The sequence below is a fragment of the Macaca nemestrina genome, chromosome 13 (genome assembly GCF_043159975.1).
Source record: "Macaca nemestrina isolate mMacNem1 chromosome 13, mMacNem.hap1, whole genome shotgun sequence".
In the NCBI taxonomy this organism is placed as follows: domain Eukaryota; kingdom Metazoa; phylum Chordata; class Mammalia; order Primates; family Cercopithecidae; genus Macaca; species Macaca nemestrina.
The window spans coordinates 96538435-96563183 of NC_092137.1; positions in this window are offsets into that span (position 1 = coordinate 96538435).

Sequence of the window (24749 nt, forward strand, 5' to 3'; positions counted from 1 at the left end):
TCCTCAAATGAAATCTGGTAAGAAGCTTTCTGAGAAACTGCTTAGTGTTCTGTTAATTCATCTCACAGAGTTACCTCTGTATTTCGTGGATCTCTTTGCTAGCCTTATTTCTGTGGAATCTGAGAACAGATATTTCGGATCCCTTGGAAGTCTATAGGGCCAAAGGAAGAATCCTCCGATAAAAAAGAGAGAAAACTTTCTGAGAAACTTCTTTGTGTTCTGTTAAATCATATCACAGAGTTACAGCATTCCCCTCAAGAAGCCTTTCGCTGAGACACTTCTTGTGGAATTTGCTAAGTGATACTTGGAAGCCCACAGAGGGCTATGGTGAAAAAGGAAATATCCTCAGATGAAATCTGGAAAGAAGCTTTCTGAGAAACTGCTTAGTGTTCTGTTAATTCATCTCACAGAGTTACATCTGTATTTCGTGGATCTCTTTGCTAGCCTTATTTCTGTGGAATCTGAGAACAGATATTTCAGATCCCTTGGAAGACTATAGGGCCAAAGGAAATATCCTCCGATAACAAAGAGAAAGAAGTTTTCTGAGAAACTTCTTTGTGTTCTGTGAAATCATCTCACAGAGTTACAGCATTCCCCTCAAGAAGCCTTTCGCTAAGACAGTTCTTGTGGAATTGGCAAAATGATATTTGGAAGCCCATAGAGGGCTACGGTGAAAAAGGAAATATCCTCAGATGAAATCTCGAAAGAAGATTTCTGAGAAACTACTTAGTGTTCTGTTAATTCATCTCACAGAGTTACATCTGTATTTCGTGGATCTCTTTGCTAGCCTTATTTCTGTGGAATCTGAGAACACACATTTAGGAACCCTTGGAAGACTATAGGGACAAAGGAAGTATCCTCCGATAACAAAGAGAAAGAAGCTTTCTGAGAAACTTCTTTGTGTTCTTTCAAATCCTCTCACAGAGTTACAGCCTTCCCCTCAAGAAGACTTTCACTGAAACAGTTCTTGTGGAATTGGCAAAGTGATATTTGGAAGCCCATAGAGGGCTATGGTGAAAAAGGAAATATCCTCAAATGAAATCTGGTAAGAAGCTTTCTGAGAAACTGCTTAGTGTTCTGTTAATTCATCTAACAGAGTTACATCTGTATTTCGTGGATCTCTTTGCTAGCCTTATTTCTGTGGAATCTGAGAACAGATATTTCGGATCCCTTGGAAAACTATCGGGCCTAAGGAAATGTCCTCCGATAACAAAGAGAAAGAAGCTTTCGGAGAAACTTCTTTGTGTTCTGTGAAATCATCTCACAGAGTTACAGCTTTCCCCTCAAGAAGCCTATCGCTAAGACAGTTCTTGTGGAATTGGCAACGTGATATTTGGAAGCCCATAGAGGGCTATGGTGAAAAAGGAATTATCCTCAGATGAAATCTGGAAAGAAGCTTTCTGAGAAACTGCTTAGTGTTCTGTTAATTCATTTCAAAGAGATACATCTGTATTTCGTGGATCTCTTTGCTAGCCTTATTTCTGTGGAATCTGAGAACAGATATTTCTGATCCCTTGGAAGACACTAGGGCCAAAGGAAATATGCTGCGATAACAAAGAGAAAGAAGCCTTCTGAGAAACTTCTTTGTGTTCTGTGATATCATCTCAGAGCGTTACAGCTTTCCCCTCAAGAAGCCTTTCGCTAAGACAGTTCTTGTGGAATTGGCAATGTGATATATGGAAGCCCAGAGAGGGATAGGGTGAAAAAGGAAATATCCTCACATGAAATCTGTAAAGAAGCTTTCTGAGAAACTGCTTAGTGTTCTGTTAATTCATCTCACAAAGTTACATCTGTATTTCGTGGATCTCTTTGCTAACCTTATTTCTGTGGAATCTGAGAACAGATATTTCGGATCCCTTGGAAGACTATAGGGGCAAAGGAAATATCCTCCGATAACAAAGAGAAAGAAGCTTTCTGAGAAACTTCTTTGTGTTCTGTGAAATCATCTCACAGAGTTACAGCATTCCCCTCAAGAAGCCTTTCGCTAAGACAGTTCTTGTGGAATTTGCAAAGTGATATTTGGAAGCCCATAGAGGGCTATGATGAAAAGGAAATATCCCCAGAAGAAATCTGGAAAGAAGGTTTCTGAGAAACTGCTTAGTGTTCTGTTAATTCATCTCATAGAGTTACATCTTTATTTCGTGGATCTCTTTGCTAGCCTTATTTCTGTGGACTCTGAGAACAGATATTTCGGATCCCTTTGAAGACTATGGGCCCAAGGGAAATATTCCCCGATAAAAAAGGGAAAGAAGCTTTCTGAGAAACTTCTTTGTGTTCTGTGAAATCATCTCACAGAGTTACAGCTTTCTCCAGAAGAAGCCTTTCGCTAAGACAGTTCTTGTGGAATTGGTAAAGTGATATTTGCAAAACCAGAGAGGGCTACGGTGAAAAAGGAATTATCCTCAGATGAAATCTGGAAAGAAGGTTTCTGAGAAACTGCTTAGTGTTCTGTTAATTCATCTCACAGAGTTACATCTGTATTTCGTGCATCTCTTTGCTAGCCTTATTTCTATGGAATCTGAGAACACATATTTCCGAACCCTTGGAAGATTATATGGGCAAAGGAAATATCCCCCGATAACAAAGAGAAAGAAGCTTTCTGAGAAACTTCTTTGTGTTCTGTGAAATCGTCTCACAGAGTTACAGCTTTCCCCTCAAGAAGCCTTTCGCTATGACAGTTCTTGTGGGATTGGCACAGTGATATTTGGAAGCCCATAGAGGGCTATGGTGAAAAAGGAAATATCCTCAGATGAAATCTGGAAAGAAGCTTTCTGAGAAACTACTTAGTGTTCTGTTAATTCATCTCACAGAGTTACATCGGTATTTCGTGGATCTCTTTGCTAGCCTTACTTCTGTGGAATCTGAGAACAGATATTTCGGATCCCTTGGAAGTCTATAGGGCCAAAGGAAATATCCTCCGATAACAAAGAGAAAGAAGTTTTCTGAGAAACCTCTTTGTGTTCTGTGAAACCATCACACAGAGTTACAGCATTCTCCTCAAGAAGCCTTTCGCTAAGACTGTTCTTGTGGAATTGGCAAAGTGATACTTGGAAGCTCATAGAGGGCTATGGTGAAAAAGGAAATATCCTCACATGAAATCTGGAAAGAAGCTTTCTGAGAAACTGCTTAGTGTTCTTTTAATTCATCCCACAGAGTTACATCTGTGTTTCGTGGATCTCTTTGTTAGCCTTATTTTTGTGGAATCTGAGAAGAGATATTTAGGATCCCTTTGAAGACTATGGTGCCAAAGGAAATATTCCCCGATAACAAAGAGAAACAAGCTTTCTGAGAAACTTCTTTGTGTTCTGTGAAATCATCTCACAGAGTTACAGCTTTCCCCTCAAGAAGCCTTTCGCGAAGACAGATCTTGTGGAATGGGCAAAGTGATATTTGGAAGCCCATAGAGGGCTATGGTGAAAAAGGAAATATTCTCAGATGAAATCTGGAAAGAAGCTTTCTGAGAAACTGCTTAGTGTTCTGTTAATTCATTTCAAAGAGATACATCTGTATTTCGTGGATCTCTTTGCTAGCCTTATTTCTGTGGAATCTGAGAACAGATATTTCTGATCCCTTGGAAGACACTAGGGCCAAAGGAAATATGCTGCGATAACAAAGAGAAAGAAGCCTTCTGAGAAACTTCTTTGTGTTCTGTGATATCATCTCAGAGAGTTACAGCTTTCCCCTCAAGAAGCCTTTCGCTAAGACAGTTCTTGTGGAATTGGCAATGTGATATATGGAAGCCCAGAGAGGGATAGGGTGAAAAAGGAAATATCCTCACATGAAATCTGTAAAGAAGCTTTCTGAGAAACTGCTTAGTGTTCTGTTAATTCATCTCACAAAGTTACATCTGTATTTCGTGGATCTCTTTGCTAACCTTATTTCTGTGGAATCTGAGAACAGATATTTCGGATTCCTTGGAAGACTATAGGGGCAAAGGAAATATCCTCCGATAACAAAGAGAAAGAAGCTTTCTGAGAAACTTCTTTGTGTTCTGTGAAATCATCTCACAGAGTTACAGCATTCCCCTCAAGAAGCCTTTCGCTAAGACAGTTCTTGTGGAATTGGCAAAGTGATATTTGGAAGCCCATAGAAGGCTATGATGAAAAGGAAATATCCCCAGAAGAAATCTGGAAAGAAGGTTTCTGAGAAACTGCTTAGTGTTCTGTTAATTCATCTCATAGAGTTACATCTTTATTTCGTGGATCTCTTTGCTAGCCTTATATCTGTGGACTCTGAGAACAGATATTTCGGATCCCTTTGAAGACTATGGGCCCAAGGGAAATATTCCCCGATAAAAAAGGGAAAGAAGCTTTCTGAGAAACTTCTTTGTGTTCTGTGAAATCATCTCACAGAGTTACAGCTTTCTCCAGAAGAAGCCTTTCGCTAAGACCGTTCTTGTGGAATTGGTAAAGTGATATTTGCAAAACCAGAGAGGGCTACGGTGAAAAAGGAATTATCCTCAGATGAAATCTGGAAAGAAGGTTTCTGAGTAACTGCTTAGTGTTCTGTTAATTCATCTCACAGAGTTACATCTGTATTTCGTGCATCTCTTTGCTAGCCTTATTTCTATGGAATCTGAGAACACATATTTCCGAACCCTTGGAAGATTATATGGGCAAAGGAAATATCCCCGGATAACAAAGAGAAAGAAGCTTTCTGAGAAACTTCTTTGTGTTCTGTGAAATCGTCTCACAGAGTTACAGCTTTCCCCTCAAGAAGCCTTTCGCTATGACAGTTCTTGTGGGATTGGCACAGTGATATTTGGAAGCCCATAGAGGGCTATGGTGAAAAAGGAAATATCCTCAGATGAAATCTGGAAAGAAGCTTTCTGAGAAACTACTTAGTGTTCTGTTAATTCATCTCACAGAGTTACATCGGTATTTCGTGGATCTCTTTGCTAGCCTTACTCCTGTGGAATCTGAGAACAGATATTTCGGATCCCTTGGAAGTCTATAGGGCCAAAGGAAATATCCTCCGATAACAAAGAGAAAGAAGCTTTCTGAGAAACCTCTTTGTGTTCTGTGAAACCATCACACAGAGTTACAGCATTCTCCTCAAGAAGCCTTTCGCTAAGACTGTTCTTGTGGAATTGGCAAAGTGATACTTGGAAGCCCATAGAGGGCTATGGTGAAAAAGGAAATATCCTCACATGAAATCTGGAAAGAAGCTTTCTGAGAAACTGCTTAGTGTTCTGTTAATTCATCCCACAGTGTTACATCTGTGTTTCGTGGATCTCTTTGTTAGCCTTATTTTTGTGGAATCTGAGAAGAGATATTTAGGATCCCTTTGAAGACTATGGTGCCAAAGGAAATATTCCCCGATAACAAAGAGAAACAAGCTTTCTGAGAAACTTCTTTGTGTTCTGTGAAATCATCTCACAGAGTTACAGCTTTCCCCTCAAGAAGCCTTTCGCGAAGACAGATCTTGTGGAATGGGCAAAGTGATATTTGGAAGCCCATAGAGGGCTATGGTGAAAAAGGAAATATTCTCAGATGAAATCTGGAAAGAAGATTTCTGAGAAACTGCTTAGTGTTCTGTTAATTCATCTCACAAAGTTACATCTGTATTTCGTGGATCTCTTTGCTAGCCTTATTTCTGTGGAATTTGAGAACAGATATTTCGGATCCCTTGGAAGACTATAGGGCCAAAGGAAATATCCTCCTATAACAAAGAGAAAGAAGCTTTCTGAGAAACTTCTTTGTGTTCTGTGAAATCATCTCACAGAGTTACAGCTTTCCCCTCAAGAAGCCTTTTGCTAAAACAGTTCTTGTGGAATTGGCAAAGTGATATTTGGCAGCCCTTAGAGGGCTATGGTGAAAAAGGAAATATCCTCAGATGAAATGTGGAAAGAAGATTTCTGAGAAACTGCTTAGTGTTCTCTTAATTCATCTTACAGTGTTACATCGGTATTTCCTGGATCTCTTTGCTAACCTTATTTCTGTGGAATCTGAGAACAGATATTTCGGATCCCTTGCAAGACTATAGGGCCAAAGGAAATATCCTCCGATAACAAAGAGAAAGAAGCTTTCTGAGAAACTTCTTTGTGTTCTTTGAAATCATCTCACAGAGTTACAGCTTTCCCCTTAAGAAGACTTTCGCTTGAACAGTTCTTGAAAATTGGCAAAGTGATATTTGGAATCCCTTAGAGGGCTATGGTGAAAAAGGAAATATCCTCACATGAAATATGGAAAGAGGCTTTCTGAGAAACTGCTTAGTGTTCTGTTAATTCATCTCTCAGAGTTACATCTGTATTTCGTGGATCTCTTTGCAAGCCTTAGTTCTGTGGAATCTGAGAGCAGATATTTGGGATCCCTTTGAAGACTCTACGGCCAAAGGAAATATCCTCCGATAACAAAGACAAAGAAGCTTTCTGAGAAACTTCTTTGGGTTCTGTGACAACATCTCACAGAGTTACAGCATTGGCCTCAAGAAGACTTTCGCTAAGACAGTTCTTGTGGAATTGGCAAAGTGATATTTGGAAGCCCATAGAGGGCTATGGTGAAAAAGGAAATATCCTCAGATGAAATCTGGAAAGGAGCTTTCTCAGAAACTGCTTAGTGTTCTGTTAATTCAAATCACAGAGTTACATCTGTATATCGTAGATCCCTTTGCTGGCCTTATTTCTGTGGAATCTGAGAACAGATATTTCGGAACCCTTTGAAGACTAGAGGGCCAAAGGAAATATCCTCTGATAACAAAAAGAAAGAAGCTTTCTGAGAAACTTCTGTGTGTTCTGTAATATCATTTCACAGAGTTACAGCTTTCCCCACAAGAGGCCTTTCGCTGAGACAGTTCTTGAGGAATTGGCAAAGTGATATTTGGAAGCCGATAGAGGGCTATGGTGAAAAAGGAAATATCCTCAGATGAAATCTGGAAAGAAGCTTTCTGAGAAACTGCTCTGTGATATGTCACTTCCTCTCACAGAGTTACATCTCTACTTCTTAGATCTCTTTGCTAGCCTTATTTCTGTGGAATCTGAGAACAGATATTTCGGATCCCTTGGAAGTCTATAGGGCCAAAGGAAATATCCTCCGATAACAAAGAGAAACAAGCTTTCTGAGAAACTTCTTTGTGTTCTGTGAAATCATCTCACAGAGTTTCAGCATTCTCATCAAGAAGCCTTTCGCTAAGACAGTTCTTGTGGAATTGGCAAAGTGATACTTGGAAGCCACTAGAGGGCTATGGTGAAAAAGAAAATATCCTCAGAGGAAATCTGGAAAGAAGCTTTCTGATAAACATCTTAGTGTTCTGTTAATTCATCTCACAGAGTTACATCTGTATTTCGTGGATCTCTTTGCTAGCCTTATTTCTGTGGAATCTGAGAACAAATATTTCGGATCCCTCGCAAGACTATAGGGCCAGAGGGAATATCCTCCGATAACAAATGGAAAGAAGCTTTCTGAGAAACTTCTTTGTGTTCTGTGAAATCATCTCACAGAGTTACAGCTTTCTCCTAAGGAAGCCTTTTGCTAAGACAGTTCTTGTTTATTTGGCAAAGTGATATTTGGAAGCCCTTAGAGGTGTATGGTGAAAAAGGAAATATCCTCACATGAAATCTGGAAAGAAGCTTTCTGAGAAACTGCTTAGTGTTCTGTTAATTCATCTCACAGAGTTACATCTGTATTTCGTGCATCTCTTTGCTAGCCTTATTTCTGTGGAATCTGAGAACACATATTTCCGAACCCTTGGAAGACTATAGGGCCAAAGGAAGTATCCTCCGATAACAAAGAGAAAGAAGCTTTCTGAGAAACTTCTTTGTGTTCTTTGAAATCATCTCACAGAGTTACAGCTTTCCCCTCAAGAAGTCTTTCGCTGAAACAGGTCTTGTGGAATTGGCAAAGTGATATTTGGAAGCCCATAGAGGGCTATGGTGAAAAAGGAAATATCCTCAGATGAAATCTGGAAAGAAGCTTTCTGAGAAACTGCTTAGTGTTCTGTTAATTCATCTCATAGAGTTTCATCTGTATTTCGTGCATCTCTTTGCTAGCCTTATTTCTGTGGAATCTGAGAACAGATATTTCGGATCCCTTGGAAGACTATATGGCCAAAGGAAATATCCTCCGATAACAAAGAGAAAGAAGCTTTCTGAGAAATTTCTTTGTGTTCTGTGAAATCATCTCACTGAGTTACAGTATTCCCCTCAAGAAGCCTTTCGCTAAGACAGTTCTTGTGGAATTGGCATAGTGATACTTGGAAGCCCTTAGAGGGCTATGGTGAAAAAGGAAATATCCTCAGATGAAATCTGGAAAGAAGCTTTCTGAGAAACTGCTCAGTGTTCTGTTAATTCATCTCACAGAGTTACATCTGTATTTCGCGGATCTCTTTGTTAGGCTTTTTTCTGTGGAATCTGAGAACAGATATTTCGGATCCCTTTGTAGACTATGGGGCCAAAGGAAATATCCCCCGATAAAAAAGAGAAAGAATCTTTCTGAGAAACTTCTTTGTGGTCTGTGAAATCATCTCACAGAGTTACAGCTTTCCCCTCAAGTAGCCTGTCGCTAAGACAGTTCTTGTGGAACTGGTAAAGTGATATTTGGAAGCCCATAGAGGGCTATGGTGAAAAAGGAAATATCCTCAGATGAAATCTGGAAAGATTTCTGAGAAACTGCTTAGTGTTCTGTTAATTCATCCCACAGAGTTTCATGTGTATTTCGTGGATCTCTTTGCTAGCCTATTTCTGTGGAATCTGAGAACCGATATTTCGGATCCCTTTGGAGACTATTGGGCCAAATGAAATATCTCCCGATAACAAAGAGAAAGAAGCTTTCTGAGAAACTTCTTTGTGTTCTGTGAAATCATCTCAGAGTTACAGCTTTCCCCTCAAGAAGCCTTTCGCTAAGACAGTTCTTGTGGAATTGGCAAAGTGATATTTGGAAGCCCTTAGACGGCTACGGTGAAAAAGGAAATATCCTCAGATGAAATCTGGAAAGAAGCTTTCTGAGAAACTGCTTAATGTTCTGTTAATTCATCTCACAGAGTTGCATCTGTATTTCGTGGATCTCTTTGCTAGCCTTATTTCTGTGGAATCGGAGAACACATATTTCGGAACCCTTGGAAGACTATAGGGCCAAAGGAAATATCCCCCGATAACAAAGAGAAAGAAGATTTCTGAGAAATTTCTTTGTGTTCTGTGAAATCATCTCACAGAGTTACAGCTTTCCCCTCAAGAAGACTTTCGCTAAGACAGTTCTTGTGGAATTGGCAAAGTGATAGTTGGAAGTCCATAGAGGGCTATGGTGAAAAAGGATATATCCTCAGATGAAATCTGGAAAGAAGCTTTCTGAGAAACTGCTTAGTGTTCTGTAAATTCATCTCACAGAGTTAAATCTGTATTTCGTGGATCTCTTTGCTAGCCTTATTTCTGTGGAATCTGAGAACACATCTTTCAGAACCCTTGGAAGACTATAGGGCCAAAGGAAATATCCCCAGATAACAAAGAGAAAGAAGCTTTCTGAGAAACTTCTTTGTGTTCTGTGAAATCATCTCACAGAGTTACAGCTTTCCCCTCAAGAAGCCTTTCGCTAAGACAGTTCTTGTGGAATTGGCAATGTGATATTTGGAAGCCCATAGAGGGCTATGGTGAAAAAGGAAATATCCTCAGATGAAATCTGGAAAGAAGCTTTCTGAGAAACTGCTTAGTGTTCTGTTAATTCATCTCACAGAGTTACATCTGTATTTCGTGGATCACTTTGCTAGACTTATTTCTGTGGAATCTGAGAACAGATATGTCGGATCCCTTGGAAGACTATAGGGCCAAAGGAAATATCCTCCGATAACAAAGAGAAAGAAGCTTTCTGAAAAACTTCTTTGACTTCTGCGAAAACATTTCACAGAGTTTCAGCATTGCCCTCAAGAAGCCTTTCGCTAAGGGAGTTCTTGTGGAATTGGCAAAGTGATACTTGGAAGCCCATAGAGGGCTATGGTGAAAAAGGAAATATCCTTAGATTAAATCTGGAAAGAAGCTTTCTGAGAAACTGCTTAGTGTTCTGTTAATTCATCTCACAGAGTTACCTCTGTATTTCGTGGATCTCTTTGCTAGCCTTATTTCTGTGGAATCTGAGAACAGATATTTCGGATCCCTTGGAAGTCTATAAGGCCAAAGGAAGAATCCTCCGATAAAAAAGAGAGAAAGCTTTCTGAGAAACTTCTTTGTGTTCTGTTAAATCATATCACAGAGTTACAGCATTCCCCTCAAGAAGCCTTTCGCTGAGACAGTTCTTGTGGAATTTGCTAAGTGATACTTGGAAGCCCACAGAGGGCTATGGTGAAAAAGGAAATATCCTCAGATGAAATCTGGAAAGAAGCTTTCTGAGAAACTGCTTAGTGTTCTGTTAATTCATCTCACAGAGTTACATCTGTATTTCGTGGATCTCTTTGCTAGCCTTATTTCTGTGGAATCTGAGAACAGATATTTCAGATCCCTTGGAAGACTATAGGGCCAAAGGAAATATCCTCCGATAACAAAGAGAAAGAAGTTTTCTGAGAAACTTCTTTGTGTTCTGTGAAATCATCTCACAGAGTTACAGCATTCCCCTCAAGAAGCCTTTCGCTAAGACAGTTCTTGTGGAATTGGCAAAATGATATTTGGAAGCCCATAGAGGGCTATGGTGAAAAAGGAAATATCCTCAGATGAAATCTGGAAAGAAGCTTTCTGAGAAACTACTTAGTGTTCTGTTAATTCATCTCACAGAGTTACATCTGTATTTCGTGGATCTCTTTGCTAGCCTTATTTCTGTGGAATCTGAGAACACACATTTAGGAACCCTTGGAAGACTATAGGGACAAAGGAAGTATCCTCCGATAACAAAGAGAAAGAAGCTTTCTGAGAAACTTCTTTGTGTTCTTTCAAATCCTCTCACAGAGTTACAGCCTTCCCCTCAAGAAGACTTTCACTGAAACAGTTCTTGTGGAATTGGCAATGTGATATTTGGAAGCCCATAGAGGGCTATGGTGAAAAAGGAAATATCCTCAAATGAAATCTGGTAAGAAGCTTTCTGAGAAACTGCTTAGTGTTCTGTTAATTCATCTCACAGAGTTACCTCTGTATTTCGTGGATCTCTTTGCTAGCCTTATTTCTGTGGAATCTGAGAACAGATATTTCGGATCCCTTGGAAGTCTATAGGGCCAAAGGAAGAATCCTCCGATAAAAAAGAGAGAAAGCTTTCTGAGAAACTTCTTTGTGTTCTGTTAAATCATATCACAGAGTTACAGCATTCCCCTCAAGAAGCCTTTCGCTGAGACAGTTATTGTGGAATTTGCTAAGTGATACTTGGAAGCCCACAGAGGGCTATGGTGAAAAAGGAAATATCCTCAGATGAAATCTGGAAAGAAGCTTTCTGAGAAACTGCTTAGTGTTCTGTTAATTCATCTCACAGAGTTACATCTGTATTTCGTGGATCTCTTTGCTAGCCTTATTTCTGTGGAATCTGAGAACAGATATTTCAGATCCCTTGGAAGACTATAGGGCCAAAGGAAATATCCTCCGATAACAAAGAGAAAGAAGTTTTCTGAGAAACTTCTTTGTGTTCTGTGAAATCATCTCACAGAGTTACAGCATTCCCCTCAAGAAGCCTTTCGCTAAGACAGTTCTTGTGGAATTGGCAAAATGATATTTGGAAGCCCATAGAGGGCTATGGTGAAAAAGGAAATATCCTCAGATGAAATCTCGAAAGAAGATTTCTGAGAAACTACTTAGTGTTCTGTTAATTCATCTCACAGAGTTACATCTGTATTTCGTGGATCTCTTTGCTAGCCTTATTTCTGTGGAATCTGAGAACACACATTTAGGAACCCTTGGAAGACTATAGGGACAAAGGAAGTATCCTCCGATAACAAAGAGAAAGAAGCTTTCTGAGAAACTTCTTTGTGTTCTTTCAAATCCTCTCACAGAGTTACAGCCTTCCCCTCAAGAAGACTTTCACTGAAACAGTTCTTGTGGAATTGGCACAGTGATATTTGGAAGCCCATAGAGGGCTATGGTGAAAAAGGAAATATCCTCAAATGAAATCTGGTAAGAAGCTTTCTGAGAAACTGCTTAGTGTTCTGTTAATTCATCTAACAGAGTTACATCTGTATTTCGTGGATCTCTTTGCTAGCCTTATTTCTGTGGAATCTGAGAACAGATATTTCGGATCCCTTGGAAAACTATAGGGCCAAAGGAAATGTCCTCCGATAACAAAGAGAAAGAAGCTTTCGGAGAAACTTCTTTGTGTTCTGTGAAATCATCTCACAAAGTTACAGCTTTCCCCTCAAGAAGCCTATCGCTAAGACAGTTCTTGTGGAATTGGCAACGTGATATTTGGAAGCCCATAGAGGGCTATGGTGAAAAAGGAATTATCCTCAGATGAAATCTGGAAAGAAGCTTTCTGAGAAACTGCTTAGTGTTCTGTTAATTCATTTCAAAGAGATACATCTGTATTTCGTGGATCTCTTTGCTAGCCTTATTTCTGTGGAATCTGAGAACAGATATTTCTGATCAATTGGAAGACACTAGGGCCAAAGGAAATATGCTGCGATAACAAAGAGAAAGAAGCCTTCTGAGAAACTTCTTTGTGTTCTGTGATATCATCTCAGAGAGTTACAGCTTTCCCCTCAAGAAGCCTTTCGCTAAGACAGTTCTTGTGGAATTGGCATTGTGATATATGGAAGCCCAGAGAGGGATAGGGTGAAAAAGGAAATATCCTCACATGAAATCTGTAAAGAAGCTTTCTGAGAAACTGCTTAGTGTTCTGTTAATTCATCTCACAAAGTTACATCTGTATTTCGTGGATCTCTTTGCTAACCTTATTTCTGTGGAATCTGAGAACAGATATTTCGGATTCCTTGGAAGACTATAGGGGCAAAGGAAATATCCTCCGATAACAAAGAGAAAGAAGCTTTCTGAGAAACTTCTTTGTGTTCTGTGAAATCATCTCACAGAGTTACAGCATTCCCCTCAAGAAGCCTTTCGCTAAGACAGTTCTTGTGGAATTGGCAAAGTGATATTTGGAAGCCCATAGAGGGCTATGATGAAAAGGAAATATCCCCAGAAGAAATCTGGAAAGAAGGTTTCTGAGAAACTGCTTAGTGTTCTGTTAATTCATCTCATAGAGTTACATCTTTATTTCGTGGATCTCTTTGCTAGCCTTATTTCTGTGGACTCTGAGAACAGATATTTCGGATCCCTTTGAAGACTATGGGCCCAAGGGAAATATTCCCCGATAAAAAAGGGAAAGAAGCTTTCTGAGAAACTTCTTTGTGTTCTGTGAAATCATCTCACAGAGTTACAGCTTTCTCCAGAAGAAGCCTTTCGCTAAGACAGTTTTTGTGGAATTGGTAAAGTGATATTTGCAAAACCAGAGAGGGCTACGGTGAAAAAGGAATTATCCTCAGATGAAATCTGGAAAGAAGGTTTCTGAGAAACTGCTTAGTGTTCTGTTAATTCATCTCACAGAGTTACATCTGTATTTCGTGCATCTCTTTGCTAGCCTTATTTCTATGGAATCTGAGAACACATATTTCCGAACCCTTGGAAGATTATATGGGCAAAGGAAATATCCCCCGATAACAAAGAGAAAGAAGCTTTCTGAGAAACTTCTTTGTGTTCTGTGAAATCGTCTCACAGAGTTACAGCTTTCCCCTCAAGAAGCCTTTCGCTATGACAGTTCTTGTGGGATTGGCACAGTGATATTTGGAAGCCCATAGAGGGCTATGGTGAAAAAGGAAATATCCTCAGATGAAATCTGGAAAGAAGCTTTCTGAGAAACTACTTAGTGTTCTGTTAATTCATCTCACAGAGTTACATCGGTATTTCGTGGATCTCTTTGCTAGCCTTACTTCTGTGGAATCTGAGAACAGATATTTCGGATCCCTTGGAAGTCTATAGGGCCAAAGGAAATATCCTCCGATAACAAAGAGAAAGAAGCTTTCTGAGAAACCACTTTGTGTTCTGTGAAACCATCACACAGAGTTACAGCATTCTCCTCAAGAAGCCTTTCGCTAAGACTGTTCTTGTGGAATTGGCAAAGTGATACTTGGAAGCCCATAGAGGGCTATGGTGAAAAAGGAAATATCCTCACATGAAATCCGGAAAGAAGCTTTCTGAGAAACTGCTTAGTGTTCTGTTAATTCATCCCACAGAGTTACATCTGTGTTTCGTGGATCTCTTTGTTAGCCTTATTTTTGTGGAATCTGAGAAGAGATATTTAGGATCCCTTTGAAGACTATGGTGCCAAAGGAAATATTCCCCGATAACAAAGAGAAACAAGCTTTCTGAGAAACTTCTTTGTGTTCTGTGAAATCATCTCACAGAGTTACAGCTTTCCCCTCAAGAAGCCTTTCGCGAAGACAGATCTTGTGGAATGGGCAAAGTGATATTTGGAAGCCCATAGAGGGCTATGGTGAAAAAGGAAATATTCTCAGATGAAATCTGGAAAGAAGATTTCTGAGAAACTGCTTAGTGTTCTGTTAATTCATCTCACAGAGTTACATCTGTATTTCGTGGATCTCTTTGCTAGCCTTATTTCTGTGGAATCTGAGAACAGATATTTCGGATCCCTTGGAAGACTATAGGGCCAAAGGAAATATCCTCCTATAACAAAGAGAAAGAAGCTTTCTGAGAAACTTCTTTGTGTTCTTTGAAATCATCTCACAGAGTTACAGCTTTCCCCTCAAGAAGCCTTTTGCTAAAACAGTTCTTGTGGAATTGGCAAAGTGATATTTGGCAGCCCTTAGAGGGCTATGGTGAAAAAGGAATTATCCTCAGATGAAATGTGGAAAGAAGCTTTCTGAGAAACTGCTTAGTGTTCTCTTAATTCATCTTACAGTGTTACATCGGTATTTCCTGGATCTCTTTGCTAACCTTATTTCTGTGTAATCTGAGAACAGATATTTCGGATCCCTTGCAAGACTATAGGGCCAAAGGAAATATCCTCCGATAACAAAGAGAAAGAAGCTTTCTGAGAAACTTCTTTGTGTTCTTTGAAATCATCTCACAGAGTTACAGCTTTCCCCTTAAGAAGACTTTCGCTGAAACAGTTCTTGAAAATTGGCAAAGTGATATTTGGAATCCCTTAGAGGGCTATGGTGAAAAAGGAAATATCCTCACATGAAATATGGAAAGAGGCTTTCTGAGAAACTGCTTAGTGTTCTGTTAATTCATCTCACAGAGTTACATCTGTGTTTCGTGGATCTCTTTGCAAGCCTTAGTTCTGTGGAATCTGAGAGCAGATATTTGGGATCCCTTTGAAGACTCTACGGCCAAAGGAAATATCCTCCGATAACAAAGACAAAGAAGCTTTCTGAGAAACTTCCTTGGGTTCTGTGACAACATCTCACAGAGTTACAGCATTGCCCTCAAGAAGACTTTCGCTAAGACAGTTCTTGTGGAATTGGCAAAGTGATATTTGGAAGCCAATAGAGGGCTATGGTGAAAAAGGAAATAATCTCAGATGAAATCTGGAAAGAAGCTTTCTCAGAAACTCCTTAGTGTTCTGTTATTTCATCTCACAGAGTTACATCTGTATTTCGTGGATCTCTTTGCTAGCCTTATATCTGTGGAATCTGAGATCAGATATTTCGGATACCTTGGAAGACTAAAGGGCCAAAGGAAATATCCTCCGATAACAAAGAGAAAGAAGTTTTCTGAGAAAATTCTTTGTGTTCTATGAAATCATCTCACAGAGTTACAGCTTTCCCCTCAAGAAGCCTTTCGCCAAGACAGTTCTTGTGGAATTTGCAAAGTGATATTTGGAAGCCCATAGAGGGCTATGGTGAAAAAGGAAATATCCTCAGATGAAATCTGGAAAGGAGCTTTCTCAGAAACTGCTTAGTGTTCTGTTAATTCAAATCACAGAGTTACATCTGTATATCGTAGATCCCTTTGCTGGCCTTATTTCTGTGGAATCTGAGAACAGATATTTCGGAACCCTTTGAAGACTAGAGGGCCTAAGGAAATATCCTCTGATAACAAAAAGAAAGAAGCTCTCTGAGAAACTTCTGTGTGTTCTGTAATATCATTTCACAGAGTTACAGCTTTCCCCACAAGAGGCCTTTCGCTGAGACAGTTCTTGAGGAATTGGCAAAGTGATATTTGGAAGCCGATAGAGGGCTATGGTGAAAAAGGAAATATCCTCAGATGAAATCTGGAAAGAAGCTTTCTGAGAAACTGCTCTGTGATATGTCACTTCCTCTCACAGAGTTACATCTCTACTTCTTAGATCTCTTTGCTAGCCTTATTTCTGTGGAATCTGAGAACAGATATTTCGGATCCCTTGGAAGTCTATAGGGCCAAAGGAAATATCCTCCGATAACAAAGAGAAACAAGCTTTCTGAGAAACTTCTTTGTGTTCTGTGAAATCATCTCACAGAGTTTCAGCATTCTCATCAAGAAGCCTTTCGCTAAGACAGTTCTTGTGGAATTGGCAAAGTGATACTTGGAAGCCACTAGAGGGCTATGGTGAAAAAGAAAATATCCACAGAGGAAATCTGGAAAGAAGCTTTCTGATAAACATCTTAGTGTTCTGTTAATTCATCTCACAGAGTTACATCTGTATTTCGTGGATCTCTTTGCTAGCCTTATTTCTGTGGAATCTGAGAACAAATATTTCGGATCCCTCGCAAGACTATAGGGCCAGAGGGAATATCCTCCGATAACAAATGGAAAGAAGCTTTCTGAGAAACTTCTTTGTGTTCTGTGAAATCATCTCACAGAGTTACAGCTTTCTCCTAAGGAAGCCTTTTGCTAAGACAGTTCTTGTTTATTTGGCAAAGTGATATTTGGAAGCCCTTAGAGGTGTATGGTGAAAAAGGAAATATCCTCACATGAAATCTGGAAAGAAGCTTTCTGAGAAACTGCTTAGTGTTCTGTTAATTCATCTCACAGAGTTACATCTGTATTTCGTGCATCTCTTTGCTAGCCTTATTTCTGTGGAATCTGAGAACACATATTTCCGAACCCTTGGAAGACTATAGGGCCAAAGGAAGTATCCTCCGATAACAAAGAGAAAGAAGCTTTCTGAGAAACTTCTTTGTGTTCTTTGAAATCATCTCACAGAGTTACAGCTTTCCCCTCAAGAAGTCTTTCGCTGAAACAGGTCTTGTGGAATTGGCAAAGTGATATTTGGAAGCCCATAGAGGGCTATGGTGAAAAAGGAAATATCCTCAGATGAAATCTGGAAAGAAGCTTTCTGAGAAACTGCTTAGTGTTCTGTTAATTCATCTCACAGAGTTTCATCTGTATTTCGTGCATCTCTTTGCTAGCCTTATTTCTGTGGAATCTGAGAACAGACATTTCGGATCCCTTGGAAGACTATATGGCCAAAGGAAATATCCTCCGATAACAAAGAGAAAGAAGATTTCTGAGAAATTTCTTTGTGTTCTGTGAAATCATCTCACAGAGTTACAGCTTTCCCCTCAAGAAGCCTTTCACTAAGACAGTTCTTGTGGAATTGGCAAAGTGATAGTTGGAAGTCCATAGAGGGCTATGGTGAAAAAGGATATATCCTCAGATGAAATCTGGAAAGAAGCTTTCTGAGAAACTGCTTAGTGTTCTGTAAATTCATCTCACAGAGTTAAATCTGTATTTCGTGAATCTCTTTGCTAGCCTTATTTCTGTGGAATCTGAGAACACATATTTCAGAACCCTTGGAAGACTATAGGGCCAAAGGAAATATCCCCAGATAACAAAGAGAAAGAAGCTTTCTGAGAAACTTCTTTGTGTTCTGTGAAATCATCTCACAGAGTTACAGCTTTCCCCTCAAGAAGCCTTTCACTAAGACAGTTCTTGTGGAATTAGCAATGTGATATTTGGAAGCCCATAGAGGGCTACGGTGAAAAAGGAAATATCCTCAGATGATATCTGGAAAGAAGCTTTCTGAGAAACTACTTAGTGTTCTGTTAATTCATCTCACAGAGTTCCATCTGTATTTCGTCGATCACTTTGCTAGCCTTATTTCTGTGGAATCTGAGAACAGATATGTCGGATCCCTTGGAAGACTATACGGCCAAAGGAAATATCCTCCGATAACAAAGAGAAAGAAGTTTTCTGAAAAACTTCTTTGACTTCTGTGAAAACATTTCACAGAGTTTCAGCATTGCCCTCCAGAAGCCTTTCGCTAAGGGAGTTCTTGTGGAATTGGCAAAGTGATACTTGGAATCCCATAGAGGGCTATGGTGAAAAAGGAAATATCCTTAGATTAAATCTGGAAAGAAGCTTTCTGAGAAACTGCTTAGTGTTCTGTTAATTCATCTCACAGAGTTACATCTGTATTTCGTGGATCTCTTTGCTAGCCTTATTTCTGTGGAATCTGAGAACAGATATTTCGGATCCCTTGGAAGTCTATAGGGCCAAAGGAAATATCCTCCGATAACAAAGAGAAAAAGCTTTCTGAGAAACTTCTTTGTGTTCTGTTAAATCATATCACAGAGTTACAGCATTCTCCTCAAGAAGCCTTTCGCTGAGACAGTTCTTGTGGAATTTGCTAAGTGATACTTGGAAGCCCATAGAGGGCTATGGTGAAAAAGGAAATATCCTCAGATGAAATCGGGAAAGAAGCTTTCTGAGAAACTGCTTAGTGTTCTGTTAATTCATCTCACAGAGTTACATCTGTATTTCGTGGATCTCTTTGATAGCCTTATTTCTGTGGAATCTGAAAACAGATATTTCAGATCCCTTGGAAGACTATAGGGCCAAAGGAAATATCCTCCGATAACAAAGAGAAAGAAGTTTTCTGAGAAACTTCTTTGTGTTCTGTGAAATCATCTCACAGAGTTACAGCATACCACTCAAGAAGCCTTTCGCTAAGACAGTTCTTGTGGAATTGGCAAAATGATATTTGGAAGCCCAGAGAGGGCTATGGTGAAAAAGGAAATATCCTCAGATGAAATCTCGAAAGAAGCTTTCTAAGAAACTACTTAGTGTTCTGTTAATTCATCTCACAGAGTTACATCTGTATATCGTGGATCTCTTTGCTAGCCTTATGTCTGTGGATTCTGAGAACACACATTTCGGAACCCTTGGAAGACTATAGGGACAAAGGAAGTATCCTCCGATAACAAAGAGAAAGAAGCTTTCTGAGAAACTTCTTTGTGTTCTTTCAAATCCTCTCACAGAGTTATAGCATTCCCATCAAGAAGACTTTCACTGAAACAGTTCTTGTGGAATTGGCAAAGTGATATTTGGAAGCCCCTAGAGGGCTATGGTGAAAAAGGAAATATCCTCAAATGAAATCTGGAAAGAAGCTTTCTGAGAAACTGCTTAGTGTTCTGTTAATTCATCTAACAGAGTTACATCTGTATTTCGTGGATCTCTTTGCTAGCCTTATTTCTGCGCAATCTGAGAACAGATATTTCGGATCCCTTGGAAGACTATAGGGCCAAAGGAAATATCCTCCGATAAAAAAGAGAAAGAAGCTTTCTGTGAAACTTCTTTGTGTTCTGTGAAATCATCTCACAGAGTTACAGTTTTCCCCTCAAGAAGCCTTTCTATAAGACAGTTCTTGTGGAATTGGCAAAGTGATATTTTGAAGCCCATAGAGGGCTACGGTGAAAAAGGAAATATCCTCAAATGAAATCTGGAGAGAAGCTTTCTGAGAAACTGCTTAGTGTTCTGTTAATTCATCTCACAGAGTTACATCTGTATTTCGTGGATCTCTTTGCTAGCCTTATTTCTGTGGAATCTGAGATCAGATATTTCGGATCCCTTGGAAGACTATAGGGCCAAAGGAAATATGCTCCGATAACCAAGAGAAAGAAGTTTTCTGAAAAACTTCTTTGTATTCTGTGAAATCATCTCACAGAGTTACAGCTTTCCCCTCAAGAAGCCTTTCACGAAGACAGTTCTTGTGGAATTGGTAAAGTGACAGTTGGAAGCCCTTAGAGGGCTATGGTGAAAAAGGAAATATCCTCAGATGAAATCTGGAAAGAATCTTTCTGAGAAACTGCTTAGTGTTCTGTTAAATCATCTCACAGCGTTACATCTGTATTTCGTGGATCTCTTTGCTAGCCTTATTTCTGTGGAATCTGAGAACAGACAATCGTATCCCTTTTAAGACTATAGGGCCAAAGGAAATATCCTCCGATAACAAAGAGAAAGAAGCTTTCTGAGAAACTTCTTTGTGTTCTGTGAAATCATCTCACAGTGTTACAGCTTTCCCCTCAATTAGCCTTTCGCTAAGACAGTTCTTGTGGAATTGGCAAAGTGATATTTGGAAGCCCATAGAGGGCTATGTTGAAAAAGGAAAAATCCCCACATGAAATCTGGAAAGAAGCTTTCTGAGAAACTGCTTAGTGTTCTGTTAATTCATCTCACAGAGTTACATCTGTATTTCGTGGATACCTTTGCTAGCCTTATTTCTGTGGAATCTGAGAACAGATATTTCGGATCCCTTGGAAGACTATAGGGCCAAAGGAAATATCCTCCGATAACAAAGAGAAAGAAGCTTTCTGAGAAACTTCTTTGTGTTCTGTGAAATCATCTCACAGAGTTACAGGTTTCCCCTCAAGAAGCCTTTCGCTAAGGCAGTTCTTGTGGAATTGGCTAAGTGATATTTGGAAGCCCATAGAGGGCTACGGTGAAAAAGGAAATATCCTCAGATGAAATCTGGAAAGAAGCTTTCTGAGAAACTGCTTAGTGTTCTGTTAATTCATCTCACAGAGTTACATCTGTATTTCGTGGATCTCTTTGCTAGCCTTATTTCTGTGGAATCTGAGAACAGATATTTCGGATCCCTTGGAAGAATATAGGGCCAAAGGAAATATCCTCCGATAACAAAGAGAAAGAAGGTTTCTGAGAAACTTCTTTGTGTTCTGTGAAATCATCTCACAGAGTTACAGCTTTCCCCTCAAGAAGCCTTTCGCTAAGACAGTTCTTGTGGAATTGGCAAAGTGATATTTGGAAGCCCATAGAGGGCTATGGTGAAAAAGGAAATATCCTCACATGAAATCTGGAAAGAAGATTTCTGAGAAACTGCTTAGTGTTCTGTTAATTCATCTCACAGAGTTACATCTGTATTTCGTGGGTCTCTTTGCTAGCCTTATATCTGTGGAATCTGAGAACAGATATTTCGGATCAATTGGAGGACTATAGGGCCAAAGGATATACACTCCGATAACAAAGAGAAAAAGTTTCTGAGAAACTTCTTTGTGTTCTGTGAAATCATCTCACAGAGTTACAGCTTTCCCCTCAAGAAGCCTTTCGCTAAGACAGTTCTTATGGAATTGGCAAAGTGATATTTGGAAGCCCATAGAGGGCTATGGTGAAAAAGGAAATATCCTCACGTGAAATCTGGAAAGAAGCTTTCGGAGAAACTGCTTAGTGTTCTGTTAATTCATCTCACAGAGTTACATCTGTGTTTCGTGGATCTCTTTGCTAGCCTTATTTCTGTGGAATCTGAGAACAGATATTTCAGATCCCTTGGAAGACTATAGGGCCAAAGGAAATATCCTCTGATAACAAAGAGAAAGAAGATTTCTGAGAAACTTCTTTGTGTTCTTTGAAATCATCTCACAGAGTTACAGCTTTCCCCTCAAGAAGCCTTTCGCTAAGACAGTTCTTGTGGAATTGGCAAAGTGATATTTGGAAGCCCATAGAGGGCTATGGTGAAAAAGGAAATATCCTCACATGAAATCTGGAAAGAAGCTTTCTGAGAAACTGCTTAGTGTTCTGTTAATTCATCTCACAGAGTTTCATCTGTATTTCGTGGATGTCTTTGCTAGCCTTATTTCTGTGGAATCTGAGAACAGATATTTCGGATCACTTGGAAGACTATAGGGCCAAAGGAAATATCCTCCGATAACAAAGAGAAAGAAGCTTTCTGAGAAACTTCATTGTGTTCTGTGAAATCATCTCACAGAGTTACAGCTTTCCCCTCAAGAAGCCTTTCGCCAAGACAGTTCTTGTGGAATTGGAAAAGTGACATTTTGAAGCCCATAGAGGGCTATGGTGAAAAAGGAAATATCCTCAGATGATATCTGGAAAGAAGCTTTCTGAGAAACTGCTTAGTGTTCTGTTTATTCATCTCACAGAGTTACATCTGTATTTCGTGGATCTCTTTGCTAGCCTTATTTCTGTGGAATCTGAGAACAGATATTTCGGATCCCTTGGAAGACTATAGGGCCAAAGAAAATGTGCTCCGAGAACCAAGAGAAAGAAGCTTTCTGAGAAACTTCTTTGTGTTCTGTGAAATCATCTCACAGAGTTACACCTTTCTCCTCAAGAAGCGTTTCGCTAAGAGAGTTCTTGTGGAATTGGTAAAGTGATATTTTTAAGCCCATAGAGGGCTATGGTGAAAAAGGAAATATCCTCAGATGAAATCTGGAAAAAAGCTTTCAGAGAAACTGCTCTGTGATATGTCACTTCCTCTCACAGAGTTACATCTGTACTTCTTGGATCTCTTTGCTAGCCTTATTTCTGTGGAATCTGAGAACAGATATTTCGGATCCCTTGGAAGTCTATAGGGCCAAAGGAAATATCCTCTGATAACAAAGAGAAACAAGCTTTCTGAGAAACTTCTTTGTGTTCTGTGAAATCATCTCACAGAGTTACAGCATTCTCCTCAAGAAGCCTTTCGCTAAGACAGTTCTTGTGGAATTGGCAAAGTGATACTTGGAAGCCCATAGATCGCTATGCTGAAAAAGGAAATATCCTCAGATGAAATCTGGAAAGAAGCTTTCTGAGAAACTGCTTAGTGTTCGGTTAATTCATCTCACAGAGTTACATCTGTATTTCGTCGATCACTTTGCTTGGCTTATTTCTGTGGAATCTCAGTACCGATATTTCGGATCCCGTGCAAGACTATAGGGCCAAAGGAAATATCCTCCGATACCAAAGAGAAAGAAGCTCTCTGAGAATCTTCTTTGTGTTCTGTGAAATCATCTCACAGAGTTACAGCTTTCCCCTCAAGAAGCCTTTCGCTAAGACAGTTTTTTTGGAACTGGCAAAGTGATATTTGGAAGCCCCTAGAGAGCTATGGTGAAAAAGGAAGTATCCTCAGATGAAATCTGGAAAGATGCTTTCTGAGAAACTGCTTAGTGTTCTGTTAATTCATCTCATAGAGTTACATCTGTATTTCGTCGATCACTTTGCTTGCCTCATTTCTGTGGAATCTCAGAACAGATATTTCGGATCCCGTGCAAGACTATAGGGCCAAAGGAAATATCCTCCGATAACAAAGAGAAAGAAGCTTTCTGAGAAAATTCTTTGTGTTGTGTGAAATAATCTCGTAGAGTTACAGCATTCCCCTCAAGAAGCCTTTCGCTAAGGCAGTTCTTGTGGAATTGGCAAAGTGATATTTCAAACCCCTAGAGGGTGATGGTGAAAAAGGAAATATCCTCAGATGAAATCTGGAAAGAAGCTTTCTGAGAAACTGCTTAGTGTTCTGTTAATTCATCTCACAGAGTTACATCTGTATTTCATGGATCTCTTTGCTAGCCTTATTTCTGTGGAATCTGAGAACAGATATTTCAGATCCCTTGGAAGTCTATAGGGCCAAAGGAAATATCCTCCGATAACAAAGAGAAAGAAGCTTTCTGAGAAACTTCTTTGTGTTCTGTGAAATCATCTCCCAGAGTTACAGCATTCTCGTCAAGAAGCCTTTCGCTAAGACAGTTCTTGTGGAATTGGCAAAGTGATACTTGGAAGACCCTAGAGGGCTATGGTGAAAAAGGAAATATACTCAGATGAAATCTGGAAAGGAGCTTTCCCAGAAACTGCTTAGTGTTCTGTTAATTCATCTCACAGAGTTACATCTGTATATCTTAGATCCCGTTGCTAGCCTTATTTCTGTGGATTCTGAGAACAGATATTTCGGAAACCTTTGAAGACTAGAGGGCCAGAGGAAATATCCTCCTAAAACAAAGAGAAAGAAATTTTCTGAGAAAGTTCTTTGTGTTCTGTGAAATCATTTCACAGAGTTACTGCTTTCCCCTCAAGAAGCCTTTCGCCAAGACAGTTCTTGTGGAATTGGCAAAGTGATATTTGGAAGCCCATAGAGGGCTATGGTGAAAAAGGAAATATCCTCAGATGAAATCTGGAAAGGAGCTTTCTCAGAAACTGCTTAGTGTTCTGTTAATTCATCTCACAGAGTTACGTCTGTATATCGTAGATCCCTTTGCTAGCCTTATTTCTGTGGATTCTGATAACAGATATTTCAGAACCCTTTGAAGACTAGAGGGCCAAAGGAAATATCCTCTGATAACAAAAAGAAAGAAGCTTTCTGAAAAACTTCTGTGTGTTCTGTAATATGATTTCACAGAGTTACAGCTTTCCCCTCAAGAAGCCTTTCGCTAAGACAGTTCTTGTGGAATTGGCAAAGTGACATTTGGAAGACCATAGAGGGCTATGTTGAAAAAGGAAATATTCTCAGATGAAATCTGGAAAGAAGCTTTCTGAGAAACTGCTCTGTGATATGTCACTTCCTCTCACAGAGTTTCATCTGTACTTCTTGGATCTCTTTGCTAGCCTTATTTCTGTGGAATCTGAGAACAGATATTTCGGATCCCTTGGAAGTCTATAGGGCCAAAGGAAATATCCTCTGATAACAAAGAGAAAGAAACTTTCTGAGAAACTTCTTTGTGTTCTGTGAAATCATCTAACAGAGTTACAGCATTCTCCTAAAAAGCCTTTCGCTAAGACAGTTCTTGTGGAATTGGCAAAGTGATACTTGGAAGCCCATAGAGGGCTATGGTGAAAAAGGAAATATCCTCAGATGAAATCTGGAAAGAAGCTTTCTGAGAAACTGCTTAGTGTTCTGTTAATTCATCTCACAGAATTA